Source organism: Enhydra lutris, unplaced genomic scaffold, assembly GCF_002288905.1.
Source record: "Enhydra lutris kenyoni isolate GAN:26980312 unplaced genomic scaffold, ASM228890v2 scaffoldscaffold27, whole genome shotgun sequence".
Lineage (NCBI taxonomy): Eukaryota > Metazoa > Chordata > Mammalia > Carnivora > Mustelidae > Enhydra > Enhydra lutris.
The window spans coordinates 18,689,667-18,717,591 of record NW_019154111.1 but is presented as its reverse complement, the minus strand read 5'-3'; the positions used below and the strand labels follow the sequence as shown (position 1 = coordinate 18,717,591).

Genomic DNA, 27,925 nt, shown 5'->3' with positions numbered 1-27,925 from the left:
TATAGATGTAAGCATATATATCAAGGAGGAAAAGGAAGATATTAAACATTAATGAAGTAAAGCATATCATGGACAGCGATTTTGAAATTATACCATAGCAACTTATACACACCTCCTACAAAAGTAGAAAAGATTGTTAGATGCTTGAAATATGACAAATATAGGCCTAATTTTTAAATTAAAGATTTTAAAACATTTTATCACTGTCCTTTTCTTCTGAAGTGAAGGTTCATCTTTGTAAAGGCTACTCTAAATTTATATACAGTTCTGAGTATTAAAAAAGTACTATGGTTATTCATTTATTTGGGGGCTTAAAGTCTTGAGACTTTCACAATGTTTATTTTTTTACTTTATTTGTTTTCAAATATTTATTATTTAAAGAGCATGCGAGATGGGGAAGGCACAGAGAAAGAGGGAGAGGAAGAGCCCATATGGGGCTCCATCTCACAACCCAGAGATCATAACCTCAGCCTAAACCAAGAGTCAGACACTCAAGCAACTGAGCTAGGCAGGCACCCCAGAGACTTCCACAATTTTTAAAACTAAAATCTTAGCTTGAATTTTTCATCTCTTATTAACATAATTTTCTTTTGTGAAGCAAAGCAAACGTTCTTGCCCCCTCTTAAAAGAAATTCAAGATACTGGCTAAGGTATGTTGAAACGAATGGGTACACTTTAAAAAAATTTTTTTTAATACCCCTTCCCTCATTTGTCCCACCCTAAGCTTTCCCTCCTCTGCAACCGCCAATATGTTCTCTGTATCTATGGGTTTGATTTCTTGGGTTCTAAATTTTCAGAATCAAGAAAACTAACATGCAGTTCCTAAAAGTCAAAATAAAAACTAGGCTTTTACATTGGAAATCATCATCCACACTGCCCAAATTATTTACTTACTTTCTGATACATCAGCTAGCTAGATGAACTTCTTTTTGGCTCGCACAAAACCCTTGACACCACATGGCCTGCACTCCTGGATATGATGTGAATTCATTTAGTGACCGACAGAGACATCCACAGTTCCTGTTCTCACCTGTTCACTACCTCCTCTCGAGGTCCCTTTAAAACCCTTTGCCCCACCTTTGCTCCAGCTTCTCTAATTTCTCTTTTGTGGTTTTGGTGATAGGTGTTTAGCTGCTCTCTTTCTGTCTGTCCTAGGTAATTTCCCTCTCCTGAAATGCACACACCCGAACTTCTATCACAGGGTTAACAGCAATGACCTCAGGGGCTAGATACAGGAGATAAGACCGATGGCCTGTATGAAAGTGCACAAGCAAAATGTGCACCAAGGCTGCCTGAGAGCCAGAGAAAATGTGGCATCACCTTTGCTGGTGACCACTGCCTGCTTCTGAGCTCCTTCAAGAGTCTCACTTAGCATGCTGCTGGGCAACTTGGGTCATACATAAGTGAAAGTGAATAGTGATCCACAAACCATCGACACCATCAGCAAGTGTAAGTCTTGCTGAGAGTGAAGGTCCTACACAAGGAGTACTACTACCTGCTGCAACCATCACTCAAAACCATGGATCAACACACTGGGAACGACAGCATAGGATTTCTTTGAAAACAGCGCAGCAGTGGGTGGACACATGCATGTGTCTACTGGAGGTTGGGAGAGGATATAAGAAATTGAAGAAAGACAATATGAGACTGGAACCAAGGTAAGCACTTGAACGTTGGGCCCCAAGGTGTTCTGGGATGTTACACTTTAAGGGGGAATTCAATCAACCATACATGGGAGTCACAAATGAACAAGCGTATCTTGGAAGTAGCTAGACGGCAGAGTTTTACTCTCTGCCTAAGGAAAAAAAAAATACATTCAATAAACGATCGATTGCATAAAGGAAATATTATAAATGTTAAGTAGCAAGAATGGATAGTTTCTGCCCTTCAGTTTTCACATTAACCAGACTAAAATTTTATGGAATGAAATGGACACGAATACATCCGAAAAGCTAACTATCCTGGATAAGAACACATTAAACTTAATTTCAACAAATTTGAGGGTTTTTTTTTTTTTCACTCTAAGAATGATTTCTGGCATTAGGTATCTAGTATCACTGTCTTGCTGCTTTTTCACTGGTATAAAATTAGATTCTGGGCATAAGAGATATTTAAAACCGAGGGAAGAATGAGAACAAGATGTTTATCAATATTGTTTAAAATAAAAAACTCAAAACTGCCTAAGAATCAAATGGTAAGGAAGGAGTTAAGCTGCTATTAAAAATGATGTCAAAAAGAATGATGTGAGGAGTGCCTGGGTGGCTCAGTGGGTTAAAGCCTCTGCCTTCGGCTCAGGTCGTGGCCCCGGGGTCCTGGGGTTAAGCCCCACATCGGGCCCTCTGCTCAGTAGGGAACCTGCTTCCTCCTCTCTCTCTGCCTGCTTCTCTGCCTACTTGTGATCTCTATCAAATAAATAAATAAAATCTTAAAAAAAAAAAAAGAATGATGTGAAAAAATTATTATAATGCTAGGTTTAGAAAAAAAAAAAGCGGTCACATGAGCTTACAGTACATGCATGGGGAGAAAATCCAGAAAGACACATCAAAATATTAAGCCTGCAATTAATACTGGGCTGTTGAGATTAAAGATGAATTTCATACTTTTTAAAAATAATCTCTATGCCCAACATGAGGCTTAAACTCACAACCTCAAGGTCAAGAGTTGCACACTCTACTGAACCAGCCAGCTGCTCCTTCGTGTTGTTCTTTATGACTTCACGTTTTCACAATTTCTACACTAAGCAGGTCTTCCTTTGTTTTTTTTAAAGTAGGGTTTACTGGTATGGTTAACAGAAGGTAAGAACGCTCCATTTCAGGTATATAATTTCGTGAGTGTTGACATCGCAATGGAAGTACCAACACCGCGGACCTACAGAACATCTGACCCCCCCCCCACCCCCGCCAAGAAGTTCCTACAGGTCCTTTCCTGATCAGTCTCCTCCTCCCATCCCCCAGCTTTGCAACAACTGTTCTGATTTCTGACTTTTCAGTTGTTTTCCAGAATGCCATAGAGATGGAAAAACAGAGTACGGAGCCCTTTTGTGTTTGGCTTCTTTCCCTTAGTCAATGGCTTTTGAGATCGCCACTGTTGCCTGTATCAGGAGTTCATTCCTTTCCGTTACTGAATATTATATTTCATTGTATGCAGTCACTTCAATGTGTTTATCCATTCACCAGTTGTTGGACATTTGGATTGCTTTCTCTTTTCTAGCAATCATAAACAAAACTGCTAGAAATATGCATGTAAAGGTCTTTGTGTGGGCATGTGTTTTCACTCCTCTCAGGTAAATATCTAGGAGTGGGATGACTGAATTATATTTCAAGTGTGTGCTTAACTTTATATGAAACGGCCAAACTGGTTTTCCAAAGTGGCTGTACGCTTTTGTATTGCCACTAGCCATGTTTGAGACGACGTCATTTCATTATCAGAAAAAAAATATTATGAAGGATTTGGGAGACCTAATCACTATAGAGCCATAAATCATATTTTTGGTACGACAAAGTCAAGTACAGTGACAAATATCCTTATCTTTAGTCTACAGGTAGCATGAGTGTAGTGGAGAATCCTACAAGCTTTAACAGTTCAATGGTTTACTGGCTTTCAGGGTGATTTCCAAGTTGTGGTGTAGTGGTCTTATCTGTAGGAGGGTTGAATTGTGGAGAGAGTAAAGAAAAAGCCGAAATCATTTGCATATTTGGTCATAAGCATAAATCCATTTATTAGAAACATGTAAAAAAATCAAAATGCATTCTCTCCACACTTTTTTTTTTTAATGTTGTGTAGGGTACAAATTCTCTTTTATGGACAAACTATAGTAAGATCTACTAAGATTTTTTTATTTCAGAAAAATAGACTAAAGTTACATTTAACACATATGCTCTACTAGGCAGTAAGATTCAGTTCATTACACTTACATAGCTATATTTGAGTATCCTTAATTACTGAAAATTGAATTCCTCTATATAGCGACTATAACCATAACAAATTTTTGAAGAATTTGTATACATAAGCCAACTTGGTCATTATTATGAACATCAATTATAACTGCAAGATTCTGTAAAGGAGAAGGTATGGTTGATAGGGCTAAATCTAGTGATAGTATTAAACAGATCTTTGAAAGTTATTTACCTGTCATCCATTTCTGTTTCATAAAAATAGAATTTTTAAAAATTCTATTAAAGTTTAAAAAATCTATTATTAATATTTTCCTGATTTCTGAACAAATTGGTTTTTTATCGCTTTATGAATTCTACCCAATAAAGGTGTAGAGAAGATCTTCTAGGAAGCGTATTCATCATTCTGGACAGAGACTATCTTGGTTAGTCTGTCGTTTGGTGTGCAAAGCAGCTGTATTCTCCCTGAATGTTCTGTAACTTGCTGAGTCATTGTTAGCTTCCTCTCAATTGATCGTATGATTAACTCAAATAAAAAAGACAGGTTTTGGGTTTTTTTTTTTTTAGGGTATGTAAATCAGACCTGCCAAATACCAGTCAAACTGGGAACACACAGTTAACTGGGCTTTATGTGACAATTTATAATGTTATCCAGCAAAATAAATATTTATCATATAGCCCAACAGCGACATTCTCTATGGCATACTGCTAGTTTCTTTCACCTTATTTTGAAGAGGTCTTAAAGAGGAAAGTGAGTTTTTTGCTTTTTTTGTTTTTCTTTTTTACATGAAGCTTTCAACATTATTCATTTTCATCAACCTAGAGAATCTGGTTTTAAACAAAGTGTTTTTACTCATCCTTGTTAAATTATCTCAGCTAAGTAACAAATGGATGGAAAATGAAGGAACATATATGAACAATTTCCATAGTCCTACTACATTCTCCAGGCCTCAGAGTATGGCCCCAGGGGGGAAAAAAATCCCTAATCAAAATTAAATTTGATCCAAGAATTACTTGAATGGAAATGAGAGAGAGAATCTACTGTATATAACATACTTAAAAAGGACATTCTTCCAATCCTCATTTGTACTTAATATAGAACATTTTTTTCCACTGAAATATTTTCAACACAGCACAATACTCATGTTACTAGAGTATTTTGGATTACTTAAAAGTAACTGCTCAGATACTATTTAATAGTGTTTGCTTTCATCAATACATCCAACTTAAGGTATTAAGAAGTTGTTCCCTCTGAACAAAAAATTGCCTGCTTAACTTTAAAATCTTCTCTCCTTACATGGGATTAGGTAACAAAGAAATTAGCAGCACTGACACAAAGCTTGGATTTAACACATAAGGCTTAAAGCCTTGAAGCATTTGGTTTTATAGATCAGTATAAACACAGCAATAATCTTAAGGAATTAATCCCTCTTCTAGGGCAGCTCCTAATGGGGAGTACTATTTGCTCCAAAGAGACAGAGCATTCATTGCTAGAAAACAAGACACAAAACCAACTAAATGTGTATTGATGTGTCATTTGCCTATGACTATTTTTTTTTTTTTGGTGTTATTGTTTTTGGGTCATACTCTATCCTCAAATATAGAAGATATGCCTCCCTGAATTTTAAGATTTTTGACTGCATCTTTAAGATAGGATGTGAATGCTGTTAGGTCAACTGTCAAGTGAAGAGAAGAAAGGAGAGAAAATTAAAGAACTTCGGTAAGGCCAAAACTCAGGTTACATTCAACAAGACAAAGAGAGCACTATTTTTCATCTTCTCTATCACTAGCTGTAGTCAGGAGAGAATCTCCACACTAAAAATGGTACAATCTTTATGACATCACTATGATTCTTAAAGGAGTTACGTGTTAATAACCCAAGTTGCTTCTAAAAGTTTTCATTTGTGGACAAAAGCAGAGCCTTCATGAAATCTATCAGAATGATCTGTGACAACAGGAACAGACACTTTTCTTTAGATAAGTGTGGCTCATTAGCAATGTGTATTATTATCAATAAAATGGTCTCACCAACAGATTGAGAAAAGTGGAGTTTGGTGAAAATGAGCTTCAAGCAAACAAAAATCAGTACTATGACTATGCTTATTTTTGTTGAATTTTCAGAGAGAGATTTACATTTCATTACATGTTCACACTGCAATGCTTGTGAAATAAAATTATTTTAAATGCTTGTTTTTACACAGTGCCCCCTTGAATGTTTTAAAAGTAGATGCACATATATCATTTTGTGATTTGTCTCCCCTTAAGCCAAAAACCCTCTCAAATTAGTTTTAATAATAAGTTAAACCATTTTTCTGTAAATGGTATAAATTCTCTGCTAATATATATAAGCTCAAAAAGTTAATGAAATTTCAAGAACTCATTTTCCGATTAGTTTTCAAAATTGAAATTTAACTCAACTTTGTAACACAGCATGTCTGACCTCCAATATATCCTACAATATTCTGGCAAATAAACAGCTAATATTCTCTAGGCCGTATTTGAAATGGAAAATGGGAACATGAAATAACTAATTACAACTACCCAAACACTTCAAAAGCGCTTTATAAAACCTAACTTAAAGATTGTTCAGAGAATACTTCAACATACAAAAATTCTCCAAACATACTACTAAATATTGTAGTTAAGTTTCAATTAGAGTGGTGGCATACAGTTCTAATAGAAAGGAGACTATGACAATTTATTTGCAGGGAGTACATGCTGTGGGAGTTCACGGTTTCACTTTATGATGAAAAATCATCACTAATGAATATTTGAAAAAACATAATTGTATACAGAATATGGGAATTACTCAGTGCTTGGAAAAAAGGACCGTTACTTTTCTCAGATCACTTGAGTCTATCTTTTATTTCCAAGAAATGGAACAATCCATCTACATGTTGAATGATAAAGTCTTCCTTATCCAAGGTTTCGTGTTTCAAGGAAAAATACAAAAAGGAAAAAAAGAAATCAATATATAGAGTCGTTTAGTCCTGGAAAGGGCTTTCTTAAAGAGAAACCTCAGTCAAGGTTGAAGGAGCAATTAATGCAGGCTCAAAAATCTGGGCCATTCTGATAGAGTTCGGTTAACATGTGGCAGAAGTAATCATCCACTTGTGAAAATGATTTTCGGTTCATTCTCAAACACCTTTCAGACACTCATGATCCCATTTAACTGACAACAATACAGGCTATCTGTGGGCACCATTGCATCTGATGTGAAAACCAATAGGGACCAAATGCCCTCAGGCACTTTCAGTCATCCTGCACGTTCTCTGCTGCCTGTATAAAAGAAATCTTCTTTTCACTGCATTCTTTCTTTTATTTAACCCTGCCAGATAAGCCTTTTTTTTTTTTTTCCCCAGCTAAGGACAGCAGAAAGAAACTGATTCAAGACAACAGTGTGACCTGGACATTAAGAAACCTAGAAATAAATACTTTCCAATTGGCTTTTATCCTGCCTGAATTCTTGTGGGAAAGAGTACGGGAGGTGGGCAGACAAGGAAGGGCTCCCCACCAAGCAAAATTACTTCACATTTTGAGAGAAATTGTGAATGAAGAAAATCCGAGACTCCGACGGCTGAACAAGAAGTTGAAATGCGTGTGCTGTATAAACAGACTTACAAAAGCAAATGAGTAAAATGTAGAGCCCTTCACTCATTTTCTGGATCACAGTTTACAGAATTGGTAACATAAAGAGGGTCTCCCCTCCTGGGCCTCAGAAGTCCCATCTTCTGGTAGTTCACGCTCAGTTAAATCTCAGGCCACGTCAGCATTATCAGAGTCAGGAAAACAGCCTGAGGTATAAAAGCTGTCTTCTGGAAACTGGCTTGCCACTGCATACTCTAGGATGTGAACAGAGGCACACGGACAAGAGGCAAAGACTCTATCGCCCCAGACTCAGCCAAGACACTGAGAACTATGAGCGGCCGTTCCTAAAGGAGTTCTGAAATAAAGGACAATGAGCTGTCACCTAGAAACAACACTGAACCGGGGAAATTAGAGAAGTACTGTCCTATGAGTAGGACTTTTAAACAATGACACACAAGCCAAACAGCGTAAATCAAACCGTACCTAGAAATCTGTTAGCGAGGCAGTTTTTCCTATATTTATCTTTTATAACTGAGCAGCAGCATTCTTGTATATCTCAACAGAAAACATGCCCTAAAACCATTTTCAGATGGTTCACGGTCTCACCAATACTGATATTCCTTAAGTTACACGAATATGTTAGAGTCTCGTTCTCAAAAACTCTTAAACGGATGATAGATTTTGTAGGCATGGTTGCATGTTTTTCCCGCTTCAGTGTCCTTCGAGATAAGCAATGCTTTACTGCATGTGCAGAAGCTTTACTGCTTTGTTAGAAGTTGAAGAAAATTAGCTTTCTAAGTGGATTATAAAATATCTCAGAAGGGGATTAAAATAGGTCCAAACAAGGTGCAAAGCAACCCACTCTGACCAGGCTGCCTTGCACAGAGGCAAGTCTGTGCCTCCATCCCCTGTGATAAGGGTACAGGCTGGGAAGATGGGACTCTCTGGGGGGTGATGTTAGGGACACATTCCAAAAGGAAGTGCACACCACACTTGGTGAAGCAGCTCTGGGGCACCTACCAATTCAAATGAAATAATTCACTTTGGCAATCCTAGATGTTTTTGTGAGATAATCCATTAAGCTTTCCTCTTTTTAAAAATGTAAATGGTTTGGTGATAAGGAAAAGTTTTAGCAAGGGGTTTCTATGTATCAAATTGTATCTTTTTTTAAGATTTCATTTATTTGACAGACAGAGAGCATGAGCTTGGGGAGGGGCAGAAAGAGAGGGAGAAGCAGACTCCCTGACAATGAACATTTTTTCATGTGTCTGTTAGCCATTTGTATGTCTTCTTTGGAGAATTGTCTGTTCATGTCTTCTGAACATCTTTTGACGCAATTACCTGTTTTGTGTGTGTCGAGTTCGAGGATTTTTTTTTTTAAGATTTTATTTATTTGACAGACAGAGATCACAAGTAGGCAGAGAGGCTGGCAGAGAGGGGGGTGGGGAAGCGAGCTCTCCGCTGAGCAGAGAACCCGATGCAGGACTTGATCCCAGGACCCTAGGATCATGAACTGAGCTGAAGGCAGATGCTTAACCATCTGAGCCACACCAAGTACCCTGTATCAAACTGTATCTTATTGACTACTGGAAATACCTTCCTTTTTCGGGTACAGTATTCCCAAGGCAAAGCAAAATAATCACTTTTAAACATTATATACAATACAACTAATCCTGAGTTAGCAGAAAATTTAAGGTCTGTAACGGGTTATCTCCTCTACCTCCTTCATATTTAGGATATATTTGAGATGAAATGTGTACAAAAAATGCCCATTTATAAACTATAGACATTCTAAAAAGAAAATCATCACGAAGGTAATTTGACATTCAGTGTTTTCCACTGTGTGTCTTGGGACATCTGGATACAAAGCAGTATTATGCAGAAAAAGAATAAATTTGCTGGGCAATATAAGCTAAATGTTCTGCATGAAGGGATGAGTAAGGGCTTGTAGTTGATGTGGAAGACACACCAAGAAGTTGAGAAAGGAGGGGAGAATAGCAGATGGAACATCTCCACAATTACAGAATCTTCTTCCTAGAATATCTCTTAGGAGTCATGTTCTCCAGCATGCACTTCAGAAGTTAGTTAGAACAGGACACTGATAATGAGTGTTTAAGCAATAAAATTACACAACTCAATTTTTACATTGTTTAAAATTAATGAAAAATCATAACTAAAATATCTTCTTTGCTTCTAACATTATTCTAACTGGGGAGTCTATAAATATTTGTTTGGGAGCAAAAAAAAATGTTTTCTGTAATATTTGGATCGTGATGTCCCTGGATTATATTTGATTTCAGAAAGATCTCTCGTTCTCTGATGTTCAGTCTCTGGTCTTGGTTAATGAGAACAGTTTTGGAGGACTCTGAAATTTAGAAAACAAACTATATCTGTCTTCCAAGGAACTTATCTTCATCGGAGTCATTTACAAAGGCATTTGAATTCCTCCTGATATCCAGCAGTTCTCACAGATTCACTTCCCAAACAGCCTTGTTCCACGTACACTGGGTCACTTGAATTTCAACGTTGTGTCTCATGACTAGTCTTAGCTGTAGTCAGGGAGGACGGCGTGGAGCTCTGGTTCACAACGGGAGGGACTATCCCTCCAGCTCTGATGCTGGAGCTGGCCTCAGTGTCTCATCCCCTGCCCTCATTGTTTGGATAAGCTACCTGATACACAGGCCAAGGACCCAGCTTTGCTCTTGTTTGTTTTTTAAGATTATGTATGTATGTATGTATGTATGTATGTATGTATGTATGTATGTATGTATTTATTTATTTGAGAGACAGAGAGAGAGCACAAGCAGGAGGCAGATGAAGAAGCAGGCTCCCCGCTGAGCAGAGAGCCCAGTGTGGGAGTGGATCCCAGACCCTGGGATCATGACCCGAGCTGAAGGCAGAGGCTTAACTGACTGAGCCACCCAGGAGCCCCTGCTCTTGTCCTTGCTCATCTTCCTCTGACACCGTGGCTCTTGAATTCTGGACCCATGAGTTGGTCCTAGGTCTCGGTGATGGCTCACATCTGTAAACACTGCCTGTGCTAAGATCCGTGGATACTTTTCTTGACACCATGTACTCCTCCTCTGCACAGATACTCTGTTCTCCCTGCTCCTCTAATAGTTTGTGCATTCATGGTCTTATCCTGTCAGCCCCACGCTCCTTACAATTTCATTAATTTCCCACAATTTAAATTAATTTAGTTCTTGAGTCTCACATTTCCAGTTTCTTCCCATCCATCAAATCAACTATCGTCTTTCTCAGAGAAGCCCTCCCTGATATCCCTGATAAGGTCATATTCCTTTATATATTTAAAAAATTCTATTTATTTATTTGACAGACAGAGATCACAAGTAGGCAGAGGCAGGCAGAGAGAGAGGAGGAAGCAGGCTCCCTGCCGAGCAAAGAGCCCGACTTGGGGCTCGATCCCAGGACCCTGGGATCATGACCCGAGCCGAAGGCAGAGGCTTTAATCCACTGAGGCACCCAGGCGCCCCTCCTTTATTTTTTTTTTTAAGATTTTATTTGTTTGACACAGAGAGAGAGAGAGAGACAGTGAGAGAGGGAACATAAGCAGAGGGAGTGAGAGAGGGAGAAGCAGGCTCCCCACTGAGCAGGGAGCCCCACATAGGGCTTGATCCTAGGACCCCGGGGATCATGATGTGAGCCGAAGGCAGACACCATTTAACTGAGCCACCAAGATGCCCTGGTCATATTCCTCTATTAAATGTATTAGGCCGGATGTGACCCCTTCTCCCATAGCCCTGCCACAGCCTATGGCAAGTCATGTTGAATTAGTTCGTTTCTAATAACAAGACCGTAAGTCCTTGTAAGGGCAAGGGCCACATCAGCCAATCCACACCACTCCAGCCCATCACCATGCCTTCATATAGCAGGTAGTCCATAAACATTTTTGGAATGACTAAATGGCTTTTCTAGGTCTGTCATTAAGAACAATCATAATAAGAACAGAAAGAAAGTAAATCTTCAGCAAAAATTTATATAATATGTAACAAGGTAAAAGAAAAAGCCTTGGATAGACTTTGGATATTCTATAAAGTTGATTATTTTTATACTTATTTATCATGAGTATTCAAATAGTTTTAGCAGAATATCATTCTCATATTTAACTTAATATGGAAGATCAAAACCTAAGGGGAGCAGGAAGCAGCTGCTATGAAACGCAAAGGCAGAATTTCAAGAGTCCAGTCCACATACCCCGTTATCCAAACAACAGACTTCTGAACTTTTTTTAAGATTTTATTTATTTGACAGACAGAGATCACAAGTAGGTAGAGAGAGAGAGAGACAGAGGGAGAGAGAGAGAGGAGGAAGCAGTCTCCCTGCCAAGCAGAGAGCCTGATGTGGGGCTCGATCTCAGGGCTCTGGGATCATGACCCGAGCCAAAGGCAGAGGCTTTAACCCACTGAGCCACCCAGGTGCCCCTGAACTTTTTTTTTCAAGGCGCAACATGGGGCTTGAACTCACAACCTTGAGATCAAGAGTCCCATGCTCTACCAGCTGAGCCTGCAGGGCACCCTGATACTTTAGGTGACACAGTTTGAACCACTGCTGGAAAGGGTCCTGAAGCCACACTATCACAGGGGCCTTTGAGTCAAAATGGAACAGAATACATTCTATGTCTCACAATCTCAAAATCCCCCAGATTTCTAGCTCTACTAATATTCTTAAAAAAATTTTTTTGATGATATATGGACATTGTTGGAACCTCTGAGAAGCCCCAATACTTCATAAAGCATTTTTCTCTTTTCTTTGTCCTGGTTCTGAACAAGTTAGCTTCAGAGAACAGAGGTAACAAGTGGCAAAAATATCACCTTAGTCAGTACTATCATCAGACATACTTTCCGAACTGCAGTCACAGACCTCGTTGAACGGTCTGTCTGTGTGAAGATCCTGCCATGGAAAGAATTATTTAGGGAGAAGCAGAGAACGGGGACTCCCTATGGACAACTCGCCTTCAAAGGACAGAGTGGAAAGGGCTGGTCTATGCATGCACTGTTCCTGCCTTCCAGCTAAGCCGTCAGGTAAGTCTGATAGAAGGGTGGAAAGAGGCCAGGAGTATGAAGGTCATGGATGTCCCCCCATGTGGAAGCAAGTGTCAGGGGTGTGCAATAACTTTTTCAAAACAGAGATGAAAAAGTGAAAATATTCAGAGAGAGACAGGGAAGCAAAGGGGAAGAAGAGAAAGCCAGAAGCAAATGCTATTTTTAAATCCCTTTAACTGCTATGTGCCTGGTATGACTTTCCCTTTTTTCCCATTTAAAACAGGAACAGCAGTACTTGTCCTGAGTATCAGCAACAGTATCATTACAAAAACAGTGCGGTGATGTATGTAAAAGGGCCTTTGGAACTACGAAGCACAATGTCAATCAAGATATCATTATAGCAGTAGTAGTAAAACATACTGAAAAAAATTTCAATCTAACTTTTTTGAAGGACTATCTGGAAAGTGTGGGGGAATGACAATAAAATTTTCCAATTTTGTCCATTAAAAAAACTAAGACTGGGGCAAAAATTTGTCCATTTTTCTAAAATCAAGTATAACTAGGATATTGCACAAGTTACAATAGAACTAGTTCTTCTCATTCATCAAATAAAAGTATTATTTCTATGTAGTACATATATGTTTCCCAGTTACTGAATTCCTTAAGTTCTGAATAAATTGCTATTTATCAACAAACAAATTCTAGAATACTATGGAAAAATGTACTTTGATGTAGTTTTTTTCTCACCGGTATCTATTTATTGGGGGAGAATAACAAAATGAAAGCAATAGTAACAAGGGGGCCATGTACAGTGACACTGAGATTCTAGGGCTAGGCTTGTAAAATGTTTCCCATTCTCCTTTAATTTTAAAACTTAAGAATTTCATTTATTTATTTGCCTCTTAAACTATATTCACAGTACTTCTGCCTATGAATGCAGGATAAAAAGAAAAATGAAATCAAGATAGTTAATAGAAAAAAACCTTTGACATTTACAAAACATATTCAGAATTTCAAGTTACAGGCATTTTTGGTTAAGATTGACCTTAGTGATATCTTTGATCATTCACCTACTACTAAGCATTAAAGTTTTTCTACATTAATTCGATAAAATGTCTTGACAAGTTTGATATGTCCAAAATGAACTACCACTTCACCTCCTTCTAACCTTTCTTCTTACATTTTTTTAAAAAAGAAAATGTCCTTAAGGGTGCTTAATACTCCTTAAAGAGTGCCACCTTTATTACAAGTTCTCAAAGGACAAAAATATTGTTCTGTTTTCTTGGAGTGCTTCCGCCATCTACTGGAGACATATAGGACTACTTCTGTCAAACAAAAAACCAACGCTACCAAAGACATTTTCCTTTAAAATACAACTTTGGAACAAAATCTTGTCCTTTTCTTTCTTGCATTTGAAAGCATGTATCAGTCTAGGAAATCAAGGTTTCCCACAGGGTTAATGTACATTATTTCAAATGTATTCAAATATATATTAGTTCAAATATCTCAATATTCCCTTCTTCATGGAAATCATTTGAGAGTTATACATTCATAGGCAGAACTGTATGTAAAATAGAAAAATACATACGGAGCAAAGGAGATAAATAACCATTTTACTACTTATTAAAAAAATATACCAGCATCTAGTTTTAAAACAAATACAAGTAGAAGCCCTCTGCCATTTAGCCATGCAGCTGGGGATAAAGATTAGAGTTGTGTTCCATCAATTTGTAGAGTATCAAGATTACTTCGCAGAGAAGAATTAACAAAACCATTCCAAAAGCATCTCTGATTTTTTTTTTTTTTTTCAGAGACATAGTGAGAAAGCATGAGCAGGAGAAGAGCATAGGGAAAGAGAATCTCAAATAGGTTTCATGCTCACGCGGGGACGGATACCATGAGACTGACAGACTGAGCCACCCAGATGCCCCATTCTCAGAATTTTTCTTGATAGTTAAAACCCCAATAATAAAATATAATGAAAAAAAAAAAAAAAAGTAGTACACAGAAGACACGGACCTGTACCTTTTTCCCCCCAGTTCTTCTTATGGTGGCACTAGCTAAACAGCAGAACCACAAAGAAATTTGAGATTCGTTCATTTTCAATTAAGGAGGCATATTTTTTTCCTAGGAAAATTAAATGGGAGGCTTGTTTGAAGGTCCCTATCATAATTACATCCTGGGGTCTGGGGTTTGACTCGGTGGCACATACAGATCTTCTTTTCAATAGGATGCAGGAACTAGAAAGTTAAAAATTACAATGTAACTGTAATTGACAACGATTCAGATAATTTTCAGTTTATCAGAGGACTTTTCCTGCTGGCCTTTGCTCTAAAATCAGAAGGAAATAGACAAGAAAACAAACTTACTTCAGAGATTATAAGACCTATCTTGGAAATAGTGCTCTTTAGTGATATTTAATATTTACTTTGTATAGTTCAGGATACCAGATATGCTCCCCAGAAACATTAACATGATGTAGAAAATACTATGAAAAGTGAGGATAAGTTATCATAGGAATTCTCACAAGTCTGAGATTTTCAGAAAGATGATCATAGGGGAATAAATGCTCCTCAATCATCCAATAAAGTTAAAATATATTTATGAACTCTAAAAAGCAACACAAAATTCTAGTAAATATTAAGGGAATTTTCAACAATAGAGTCCGAAATAAGGTTTCTGGTCAGACTTACTCTGCTATCATTCAAGTTAATTACCCCTTCTATTCCATCAGCAAGTAACAAAAAGTCAAAACAAAAAAAATTGAGTAAAATGGCAGACTATAATATTACATTAGAATATATTCTGTCATAATATCCATTCTATACAGATATTCTTCAACTCACTATTATCAATTCATTTCATTGTTTCTTTGTAAAAGGTTACATTTTATCTTTTGAGATTTACTGAATTGCTGGTACTGTCCTTTGTACTTCACATACGTTATCTCAGTTAACACAATAATCCTGTAAGGTAGGTGTAGTTATTGCTGTAAACTACAACAAACATAGTTTATAAACCACTTTTGATACTTTTAATGCTACGAAGACTATGTTAAGGACTACCTTTAAGTATTATCTAGCAATACTCATTGAATATTTATACTTTCTGACTTTGCCACAAGATTCATTTTGATTATAGTTCATTGTGAAGGAAAGGTCCCCAGCTGCTATATCCATAAAACGATGATGTTCATGGAAGAGTTTACCTTTTACCTCTAGAGAATGTGGTCTTCACCTCAGATCAGTAACATCAAGACCACCCCTTGCAAACTGGTTGAGAGGCATCCCGTCCTGGTTGCTGGCTGGGTTGTGAATAAGAAAGTGGTTCCTTACATCCCCCAGTTGCAGGTGTCAAGATGTGAGTCTTCATTTTGGAGCAAAGACAGAAAGCAAAACAGTAGGGGACCCTCAAAGGGTGCCATCTAAGTCAGGTTGGCCCTATGGGGAGAGGGCGTTTATCAGACGATAGCAGGTGAACCGTCAGAAGCCAAGAGAATGATGGCAAGCTTTAGAGGCAGCTTCTCCTATTCTTTGTGACTCATCATTTGTTCTCTCTCAGCATAAAGACTTTCAGAAGTTCTACACTACCTTAACTGAACAAAGAGAAACAAGGAAGGAATGTCTACAATGGCAGAGAAAAGAAATGAGGCGGAAACGGCATATCACAGGACTCTCATCGTTTGAAGGATGTGAGAGATTCTCTTCAGGAAGGGAAAACTCACAGTCCCAATCCTGCCACCTGGTCACCCCGATCTCCAGATCTTCCCTCATGACTAAAGCATTAGAGGTCTGGAGTTCTTCTCTTAAGTGCAGCAGTATTTCCTTCCAGTAGTTTCCACAAACTCTCAGGAACAGAGGAACAAAATTACTTACTAAAAAAAAGAATTAGTTGCTATATGAAATGATACACTTAGTTGGATAAGAATTCTAAAACTGGTCTCAGCAGAGTCTATTTTTACTAACTGTAAATAAATTAAATGTTTTTTTTAAACTTTTTTATTTTTTGGATTGTTTTTTAAAGTAAATTCTAGGCCCAGCCCAGGGTTCAATCTTCTGACCTTGAGATTAAGAGTCCACCGGGTCCACAGACTGAGCCAGCCAGGTGTCTCTAACGATTGGTGTCTTAATTGCCTCACAGTTGAATCTGATAACCCAACCAATAATAGATCTTTAATGTAAAGATACTTATAAACTGGAAAGAAATACTGTCAGCAGCATGATGTTGAAATCTAGGCCATGTCTGGATGTCATCACACGGAGTTAGGTTTGAGAAATTCCATTAACTGACTAATCTATATAAAGCAAGTGGCATTTCAAATTTTCATTTGATTAAAAAAATTTGTTGGCAGGGGTGGCGGGGATGAAAGTGATGTATCAGCTAACCATTCTGATTCCTGTGGACCCAAATATAATCATGGGCCAGACCAGCTTATTTTTTCAGACTCATTTACTTGTGGTGTATTACTTATAGTGTATTACTTATAAAATATAGTTCCTGGAAATATATTTTCACAATATTTCAGGCATATCTGATACACAATTTAAAAAAAAATTTTTTTTTAAAGATTTTTATTTATTTGACAGACAAATCACAAGTAGGCAGAGAGGCAGGCAGAGAGAGAGAGGAGGAGGAGGAGGCAGGCTCCCCGCTGAGCAGAGAGCCCGATGTGAGGCTCGATCCCAGGACCCTGGGATCATGACCCGAGCTGAAGGCAGAGACTTTAACCACTGAGCCACCCAGGTGCCCCTCTGATACACAACTTTTAACGTAATGATTTTTGAACAGTTAGAAATTCAAAAACACGTCAAAACCCACTTATCCTAATTCAGTGGTTCTCGAATGTTAGCAAACGATGAAATCTTACACAGAAAGCTTGTGAGAATACAGACTGCCGGGCCCAGACTAGATCAGGCCTGAGAATCTGGCCAGAGACCAAACGTTAACACACTTATTCCTCTATACCTGTTGTGAAACTTCAACAAAACAAAAACCACAGCCACGCCTGTGTATCTTAAAATATATTTTTACCTAAAAGTATATAATCAGTTAAGATTTCCTTTTCTAAGTGACAGAAATCAAAGTAACTTTTCTGTTCTTCTAAAATTTGATCACAGTGCCCCCAAGTGGATAAAAAAATTACTGACAAGAAAGGAAAACAGAAGGGTTCTCCCTGGGACGGAGCGTAAGTAAATTTATCTTTGTATTTGCCAGAATGTCCACCCTGGTGCTCTGCCCAGCATACCCTCAGCACGGGTCAGCTCTGTAGTAAACACTGGAGCCTACTGTAGTGAGACCTACCCCTCTTGCCCTCTGGGTTTTCCTTATACAACATTAATGTTGGGCCAAGTAATCCCCAAATCTCTTTTAGCTCTTTAAATTTATGATGGTATGATGTAACCACAAATCCTATTTAGAAAAAAGTAGAATATAAAGAAATGACTAACAGGAAAACTAACTTTATTCTGTGCTCTCCATTCTCACCATCACATTATTTCCTCAAAATTGTGATAATAATTTAGGGTTTAGGGAAAAAAGTGATTTGTACTTAAATGATTGAATATAATGCAATAGTTAGTTAGGAGTTAGTGTTGAAATGGGTTGTGGCCCCACATCGGCCTCCCCAGCGCAGGAGACTGGTGGCTGTCTGTGCCATATCCTAGAGGAAGTCTTTGGAAGGAAAAAACTTTTCTTCTTAAGTGTTAAAATATCTTTACATACATGCCATAGATATTTGTGGATTATATTCTGTAATTCATTTAAAAATGCCTCAGCTTCTACTTTTTTTTTTTAACTTCAATGAATATATATGGAATCACTAAACTGGGGGGCTTGAGCTACAAAAGGAAACTGCTGATATGCTAAAATTATTTAAAACAGAAAACACTGGCAAAGAGGACTGGAGCTTAAAGGCTTGATACTGACTAAATCCTAAGAACTTTCTTACATGCATGTGTGTATCTCTCTGCCTATATCCCTCTCAGCTACTATACTTCCCATCTCTTCTTCACTTTTTAAAAAGAATTTATTTATTTGAGAGAGAAAAGAGAGTGCAAGCAGGGTGAACAGCAGAGGAAGAGGGAGAAGCAGGCTCCCCGCTGAGCAAGGACCCTGGGATCACGACCAGAGCTGAAGGCAGATGCTGAACTGACTGAGCCACCCAGGCAGCCCTCTTCTTCACTTTTTATTATTCTCTTAATTTCAGAAAAGAACCTTCTATTTCAAATGTATATCCAGGGTCTACACATTTTTGTTACCACTTGAACTAACAAACTCGTTCGACATACTAGAAGAACGTTAATTCAAAGGGCAGAAATATGGGTTTCGGTGACACCGGCAAACGCTGGGAGGGGACTAGTGAATACCTTTGCCTCCCTGCATTTCCCGTAACTTCCTTACGCACACTACATAATACCCAGTAAAGTCTCATGTTATTTCATGCCAATTAACAAATTGCCAACACGTCATGCTAATAAAAAAAGCAATTGACCTAAGTAGAGGGGCTAATTAAATGGAGTAAGATAATTAAACGATTCTCAATATGTAATCAAAAATTACGGCTGGAAGTGTTTCACAATGTTGTCTTTTTGTTTTCAAGTATCTGCCTATCGGCAAAATCCTAATCACTGTATCCATATGCATAAAAGACAGATCCAGTGCAGATGTTAATTTGTTGCATGATAGAAATCAGGTGTTCAATTACAAATAATGGAGTGTATGAGAGAACGTCCAAGATTTCCATTTAGCTGAACACACGCATCTCAATCAGCAAATGATTGCAAAGCGCTCTTATTGGAATTAGCTACTAACGTGCACCCGAGGCAGAGCACATTCAACTCCTTTATTATCCTCATTATATAATATTCACATCTCCAGCCCCATGGATTACCTAATTTGCCGTTGATTTAGGAGTGGCAAGAAATTCTATTTATTGAACTCTTTTAAAGGGATGATTTTGATTTTTATCTAAACTCTAGAGCATTTAATGTTTGTTTGTTACCTAACGTCATATTTAAGCAATCTAAACCATTTGCTTTGTACTAAGGTAAATTCCTTGAACTAGGAATACTGTAAGCTTATAACATGGAAAGCCTATTTCCACAAAGCCCTCCCCACAGAGTATCTAAATGTTATTTTAGCAAAATAACTACACAGAGGCGATCAAGTATATTCACTTGGCTAAAAGGTTATGCAGATTTGCTTTTTGTATTTACGACCACGACACAGACTTAAAATATACTTACGAATTAAGATATTTATCATTCCAAGCCTACGGCTGGACACAATTCTGAGAAGATGAATAAATATTATATTAGACCGATGTTGGATTATGTCCTAAATCAAGACCCTAATATTGGGGTGCCTGAGTGGCTCAGTCGTTAAGTGTCTGCCTTTCGCTCAGGTCATGATCCCGGGGTCCTGGGATGGAGCCCCGCATCCAGCTCCCTGCTGGGCAGGAAGCCTGCTTCTCCCTCTCCCACTCCCCCTGCTTGTGTTCCTTCTCTGTGTCTCTCTCTGTCAAATAAATAAATAAAATCTTTAAAAAAAGACCCTGATATTTGGGGTTTTCCAATTAGTTATTCAGTAACCATGAGTGCCAAGCCTCTAAAACCTTAATATCAGATAACCACAATAGAGACAATGGAAAAGATAATTTGATTAGATGGCAGAGTAATAGGGGTGTTCATCAATGAGGACTTCATTATTTTAAGAGAACATATGAAGGTTTAAAAAATATTATAAAATTCCTTTCATTCTCTTACCTCAATCAATGAAAAAATATGTAACTCCTTAAGGTCCCCTACTTATTAAAAAATAAATGCTATTTCTGAGTCTGTGGCAATCAGCAAAGCCTTAAAAATTTTTCAAAGGGAAGAACAGAGAGAGATCATTTCCATAAACCTAGAGATGCAAAATGGTGACCTTATGGGACAAATCTGGCCTGCAGATGTGCTTTGAAAGCACAGCATTAAAAATAGACGGTTTGAACTGCTTTCCATGTTCTCTCGATTCCCATAATCCAGACTGCTCCACTCTTCATGACCTTATTCTTAATGGCTTCACGCACTTACTTGGTTGGCCTGGCCTTTGGCATCATTAGACTTCTGTGAACTCCTAGTGTAATCCCTTGAGAAAAGTACTGTGCGTTCTTAAGCAGTGTTATCTAATGGTTTAGGGAACAAGCTCTGGAATCAGACAAATGGGTTTAAACCACAGTCACTAACAAGTTATAGGACTTCCATCAAATTCCTGAACTTCCTTTGCCTCAGGAATCTCTCTGTAAATTGATGTAACAGTAACTTCAATATCATATAAGTGGCATATATAAATAAGTCACATGAATTATATCATATATAATCTCGCATCAAGCTGTAAGAACTAAATACGATGATATATAAAGGGCCTAGCTCCTTTAAATATATTGAAAGCAATTACTTTGCTTTATTTTGACGTCACGGGTATAAGAAATCATATGCTTTATCATCTTGCTAATTAGTAGTATAACACATGTGTACTCTAAAAGGGTAATATCCTACCAGATTATGGATACATGTCCTATTTCAACTGCTGCTTGCTACGGTCAAGGACTCCTTCCAGTACACTCACATGACTTGACTTGTACAGAAGGGGCACAACCTATTACTTCTATTGACCATATATTCCTTTCAGAACTAATGAAGAATATCACTGCATCACTGATGAAACGTTGACAAGAATTCCATGGCAAATAGACCTTGTTTTAAAGGGTAATGGTGTGGGGCACCTGGGTGGCTCAGTGGGTTAAGCCTCTGCCTTCAGCTCAGGTCATGATCTCAGGATCCTGGGATCGAGCCCCGCATCGGGCTCTCTGCTCCGCAGGGAGCCTGCCCCCCCCCCCCCGCCCCCGCACCCCACCTGCCTCTCTGCCTACTTGTGATCTCTGTCAAATAAATAAAATCTTTAAAAAATAATAAATAAAAGGTAATGGTGAGATTGCAGGTTGATGGGATGTAATATTGAAACTATCACCACCAAAAATGACTCTCATGTTATTTGGAGCTTTTTAGAACTTTTTCAAAGAACTTCACCATAAGTCTTACTCTTAATTTCCAACCAGACTAGAGGATGAGGGTTAAGAAGACCTTAGGAGAAGAAACCTGAGGCCACCTCTCACTATTAGAGAAAGGGAGAAAATCTATAAAAGGGCAAGGCATCCTCATAGAAATCACGTTTATAATTGGGTTTCTCCAAACCCAAATGTTATAATATAATCTCCATAGAACAAGCCAGAAGACACAAGACAATATTAGACAACATTTAAATATTTTCCAAAACTCAAGAAAATGGCTAAACTTTACCAAATGCAAATACTTTCTCGTATAAAATTAGTAATACTTTTTTCTCCTGATTTACATTGGTGGGTTTTCTGATGTTAAACATCCTTACATTTACAGAAAACAATGTTTTATTAAGTTATTTTAAATATAAATATTCTCAGCATTGGCAAAGAACACAAATCACCAAATTCATTATCTGTAAATTGATGATGATTCATAACATTCACACATAGACATTGAATGATTTTAACAACCGTAGTCTGCTTCAAAAATGATATCTAACAGTGGAGTGAGACAAGAAAGGAAATATTGGTTTTAAAATTTCAATAGATAGTATTTTTTGATGCAACATAGTACACATGCCACGTTAGAATCTAATTCTTTTATATCTAGTCAAAATTATTTTTCACAGGTAAAATATTAAATATTTATGCCATGAGTTTTAATTTTTGGCCACAATTTTTTTTTTTTTGGAATTGTGAATCTGTCACATGCATGGCTTAGTGGGTTAAGCATCTGCCTTCGGCTTAGGTCATGGTCCCATCCTGGGATCAAGCCCTGAGACTGGCTCCCTGCTTGACAAGGAGTCTGCTATTCCCTCTCCGTCCATCCCTTCCCACAGCTCATGTTCTCTCTCGCTCTCTCAAATAAATCTTTCAAAACTAACAAAAAACCATTTCTCATCAAATTTGGGAAGTTGTTGGCCATTATTTTCAAATTATTTTTCTGGCTTTTCTTCTGAGATTTCCATTAGGTGTCCATTGGTGGCGCTACACAGATTTCCAGCCATCTCTGGACAATCATTGTTCCTTTTTCTTCCCCTCCTTTATTTCTGTTCCTCGGACTGGATAACCTCAATTGCCCATTATTATTTATATGGATTCTTCTGCCAGCTCCAATCTCCTTTTGAGTCCTTCTAGTGAATTTTTAATATCCATTTTTAAGTTTTTTTTTTTAAATCTTTTTATTTGACAGACAGAGATCACAAGTAGGCAGAGAGACAGGCAGAGAGAGAGGTAGGGAAGCAGGCTCCCTGCCGAGCAGAAAGCCCAATTTGGGGCTGGATCCCAGGATCCTGGGATCCTGACCTGAGCTGAAGGCAGTGACTTAACCGACTGAGCCACCCAGACGTCCCGGCATTCTCTTTTTGGTGAGACATTGTTTCATTTTTTTTTTCTATAGTTTTTAGCTTTGGAAAATATTTAAGTGTTGTCTGATATTGTCCTGTGTCTTTTGCCTTATTCTATGGAGATTATATTATGATAAAATAATAGCCACACTAGGCTTGAACTCAAGACCCTGAGATCAAGACTTGAGCTGAAATCAAGAGTAGGATGCTTACCCAGATGCCCTTTTTAAATTTAGACAGAATTAAGTAGAATACAAATGTTGGCTCCTCAGTCATGCTAGCCACATTGTAAGTATTCAAAGCCACATATAGTCTCCACACTGTGATAAATAAAATAATGAAAAAATATCAAGACCCCGTGGAGCTGAAAGGAACTGGGAATTCAAGTTAAATCATAGCAGTTCAACCTACTGGATGGTCCAGGTGCCTATTTCCATCACTGAAGTTCTACTAGACAGTGTTGATACAGAGAAAGAACATTCACAAAACAATGAATTTAAAACAGAAAGTGAATTGGCAGGGAAGAATGAACACATGAATCACAAAAGAAGAAGCCTGAGTAGTAGAAAGGCATAGGGATAGACATTCAAACTTAGGAAACATAATAACACATTATTTCCCACTCATCAGAAAAAGCAACAATTAGAAATGTACATGTACTAATTTTGGGTAATGATCCAGGGAAGTAGGATTGTAATAGGAACAGATAATCTGGAAAGCAATCCTGGAATACTTCATTAAGTATGTGTATGTCTGATTCCTGGCTACATGCGGTGGAGAAATTTTTACATAGGCCTACAAATGGACAAAAAAGGAGACAACTGGGAGTACTACTTATTATGATGGAGACAATTCAGGTGTTCATCGTTAGAAGACTGCATAGATAAAGGTGATGAAAACTATGGAATGTTACATAGTAAGAAGAAATGACCTAGAATAATATGTAACAATGTACACAATCTCCAATTTAAATATTTTATTCTTGAATTTTAAAAGTCCGCTGAATCTAACTACATTTATAAGTTGCCATGTAGTGTTAACAGACCTTATATTTGATACATTATCATGTAACTTTGTGTTGACATCATTTATTCATTAAAGGTTTTTCCCGAATTGTGATAAATGCCAAAACAAAATATCAATATCCCCGAAATCCGAAAGGAATTTAGGAATTCAAGTTAGTGTTACAGCAATATAAAAACCATACTAAAGTTTATGATTCTATGAACTCCATTCTTTCAAGTTCAATAATCCAATAAAAATTAAATTGTACCAAATTAAAGAAACATTAAAAATTTTATGATTGTTAACCTTTCTTAACCATAAATCATTTTAACAAAGTCTGTTGTGAGTATGCTGTTGAGTTTGGAACTAAATTTATATCTCAGCTCTTACAAATAGTCAAACTAATTATTTCAGAATGAATGTAGAATGACTCTTTAATTAATAATGCATCTCCTGGCAATTAAGATTCTCTTACTTGTCTCAGCAATTAAAATGGCAAGACATATTATTAAGGTCCCATGATTCTTCATACCTCTTCCTCACAATTACTATGAGAAACATTAGAGGGACAATCATAGCTATAATCCATTCACCGAATATTTGGTAGCAGGATAAACACTTACTCCTCTCTGCTTTGTAATTTTTCATTTCATGCATATTACCTATCAATCATTAATGCAATTTGTGCTCTGTATCATAAAGTTCAATTTTTCATTTTATATAATTACAACCAATTGATTTTATAGAAATGCAAGTTGCAGGAATAATTTTAATTAATAAATAATTTTTAACCCATTTATTCATGAAATGACTTTAATGGTCAGAACATTAACGTGGTTGATGGGAGCAAAAATATCAGAGCTGAAAATGAGACCTCTAAAACTACTCTAAATCAAATATATTAATATAATGAAGATATATGCATAAAATTGTTAATATCGCTGATAGGATCAGAGAATAAAGAAGGACTTTCATTTCTAACTTTTAAATATCTAAATTTTTAAGAGTATGAGGTAGACTTTTATGCCCTCTTTGATCATTCCCTTATAACTCATTTTTTATAATGCCTGTTACTACTATAATATGAAAACATCTCACAGTTACACAGACTATACAATTCTATGCCATAAAATTAAAACATGGTACCTTCACTTCATTCTCTCAGATCTACTTAGAAAGTCTAATGGTCAACCTTTGAACAATAGAGATGTCTATAATTGAGTGCAATTTTGGAAACTGTAACAGAACCTATCAAAAGTCTACAACTGTGCCTTAAGGTCAAGGCAAAGGCTAAACTTACGGGAAACATGTCCTCCTTTGAATAAAAGGTTTATTTGTGTTGGGGCGCCTGGGTGGCTCAGTGGGTTAAAGCCTCTGCTTTCGGCTCAGGTCATGATCCCAGGGTTCTGGGATCAAGCCCCGCATCGGGCTCTCTGCTCAGCAGGGAGCCTGCTTCCTCCTCTCTCTCTGCCTGCCTCTCTGCCTACTTGTGATCTCTGTCAAATAAATAAATATTTTTAAAAAAGGTGTATTTGTATCTAAAGCTAAAGTGGTAATGGCAAAGCATTATTAATTTTTAAATGCAAGATTTTTAAAATTTCTTTCCTTATTGACATTCTCTTTTTGATGAGACATTGTTTCCTAATTTATTCTAATAAGCTTATCCATACTCTCTGAAGTATTTCCAACCTGAAACATTACCTTCCTGTTCTCTTGTAGCTATTGTGCTCATTTTACACTAGTTTACTCATTTCAGGTCCACTCCTTATTCATTTTTGAAATTGAGGTATGAAGGACAGACAACATTGGTTTCAGGTGTACAGTATAACAATGCAATACTTGTATATGCTAGGAAACGATCACAGGAAGTCTGGTTAACATCCATCACCTCCCAGTCATGCATTTTTTTCTTGGGATGAGAGCTTTTAAGACCTACTCCCCTTAGTAATGTCCAAATATACAATACAGTATTATTAACTACAGTCACCATGCTGTACATTACATCCCCAGGACTTACCTTATAACTAGAAGTTTGTACTTTTTGATTCCCTTCACTCAGTCAATTTTTCTGCCTTGGTCATCATAGTCTATATCAGCCTGGAGATCTAGATGATCAAGTTTGATTAGCTTTCCTCCTGTAGCTTTTCACATTTCATGAGCAGAGTTGAGCCCTCGCATCCTTCTTAAATATATGCCATATTTGTTTCATTCAATATTCATAAAAACACAATTCTCACAATCACTACCTAATGGGATAATATTTTTCAGTAAACAGATACTGATCTCAAATAATCATATTCTTGTTCTTTCATTGACCAATGAAAATTATACTCAACTGACCTGAGCAACACTTCTGTGTGTCTATCAAATACCCACAAAGAGTTAAAAAGCAAAGATTGTCTGTTTTTGAATTCTGGTATAAGGGCTTTTGGAAACAGCTTCAAACCACCAATTAAAATAGATTTTGTGAACCACTTATTTAGGATCTCTTTTCAACCGGGATATCGAAGTCATTGAAGAAGCATCACCTGTTAGACCATTGTATTCTCTCTATACGATTATGCTCTATTTTGCCAGCTTGTTCCCCATTTTACAGTTCTCTTCATTTTCTAAGCCTATGCTATTAGGTTAACAGCTGTTCTATTTCAATGGGGGAAGTGATGAGCTTTAGTGTATTTCTCCTGCTGATTAATGTTAAATATCACTTTTTTTTTTTTTTTAATAAACTATACGTCCAACATGGAGCTTGAACTCATAACACTGACAAGAGGTGTGTGCTCTGCCAACTGAGCCAGCCAGGCAGCCCAAACATCACTATTCTAACAGCAGATTTCACCCATCCATTCTTTCTCTCAAAAAGTCTAGCACATGGTTATCAATAAATGCTGTGGAATGACTCATTTGGTAAAACCACACCTGATCAAACAATGGTGACTAATACATTCCAGTCTACAAGAAGCTAATCATAACTGGGCACAGTTTGAATGATTCTAATTCTATGATAGAGGACGTTCCGGGCATCTATGCACACAGGGTCAGGATATCTAAGTCAGCCTGAGGTGAAAATAGAAGGAGTATCAAGTAATTTTTATAACTGCCTCTTAATTTGAAAGTACATAAAAATCAACCAACTGTCATTATTTGTGTCTGCCAACATTCTGAAGCCTAGATGCAAAGTAACAGTGAAAGTCAGGATTCCTTCCCTGTCTTCAGAAGAACATACAACTCTACAAAGAAAATAAAATTTTTGAAATTCTATCAAAAGAAGACAGTATGTGGTAAAAAGCCAAAGATGACAAAAGAATCTTACAGCTTAAGGCAATGCATATTGCTACAACTGTTGGTAAAACTTGAGAAAGGGTAGCATTTATCTTGTAAAGGTAACATTTACACTGTCATCAATTCAGCATTTTTACTCCTAGGTACCAGGAGAGCTACACAAGATGCTTTTAGTAGCACTGTCTCAAGTAGCCAAAATCTGGAAAATCCGGAAATCACTAAAATGCCCACTTTGATAAAATGGATACATTATCATATATTTATAGAAGGCATAATATACATAATATACAGGAAAGATCACATACATAATTACATGTGTAGATAACTATTATAGACTATAGCAATGGCCAAGGATTAGGACTAATCCAATTCTGTGCATCTGATGTGTAGAAGAGAGGAAAAAGTGAATAGGCCACTCTTATAAGAGTGCACAGTATCAGCCTTTGTTATGTAACATATCACCCTAAAACTTAGTACCTTAAAACATCAATCATTTATTATTTCTCATAAACCTATTATTCGCTGAGCATTATTATGGATCTGGTCAAGGCTCTACATGACCCACTCATCAATCTATGGGTCAGTCCTAAGTTGGTTAGCTGGCTTTGTTCATTTCGTTGGAGCTCACTCACGTCTGAGACCTTGGCCAGAACAACTGGGCTCATTCCTTTCTGCTCCTGTAGTGATCTAGTCCATATGTGTCCTCATGAT

At 37.4% G+C, this 27,925-nt stretch overlaps 1 protein-coding gene across 5 annotated transcripts in view; it reads right to left on the bottom strand.

Annotated features, from left to right (window-relative positions):
* The window catches only part of LOC111151929 (calcium dependent secretion activator 2), a 532,957-nt gene that overhangs the window by 183,637 nt on the left and 321,395 nt on the right, over positions 1 to 27,925 (bottom strand). The window lies entirely within an intron of this gene.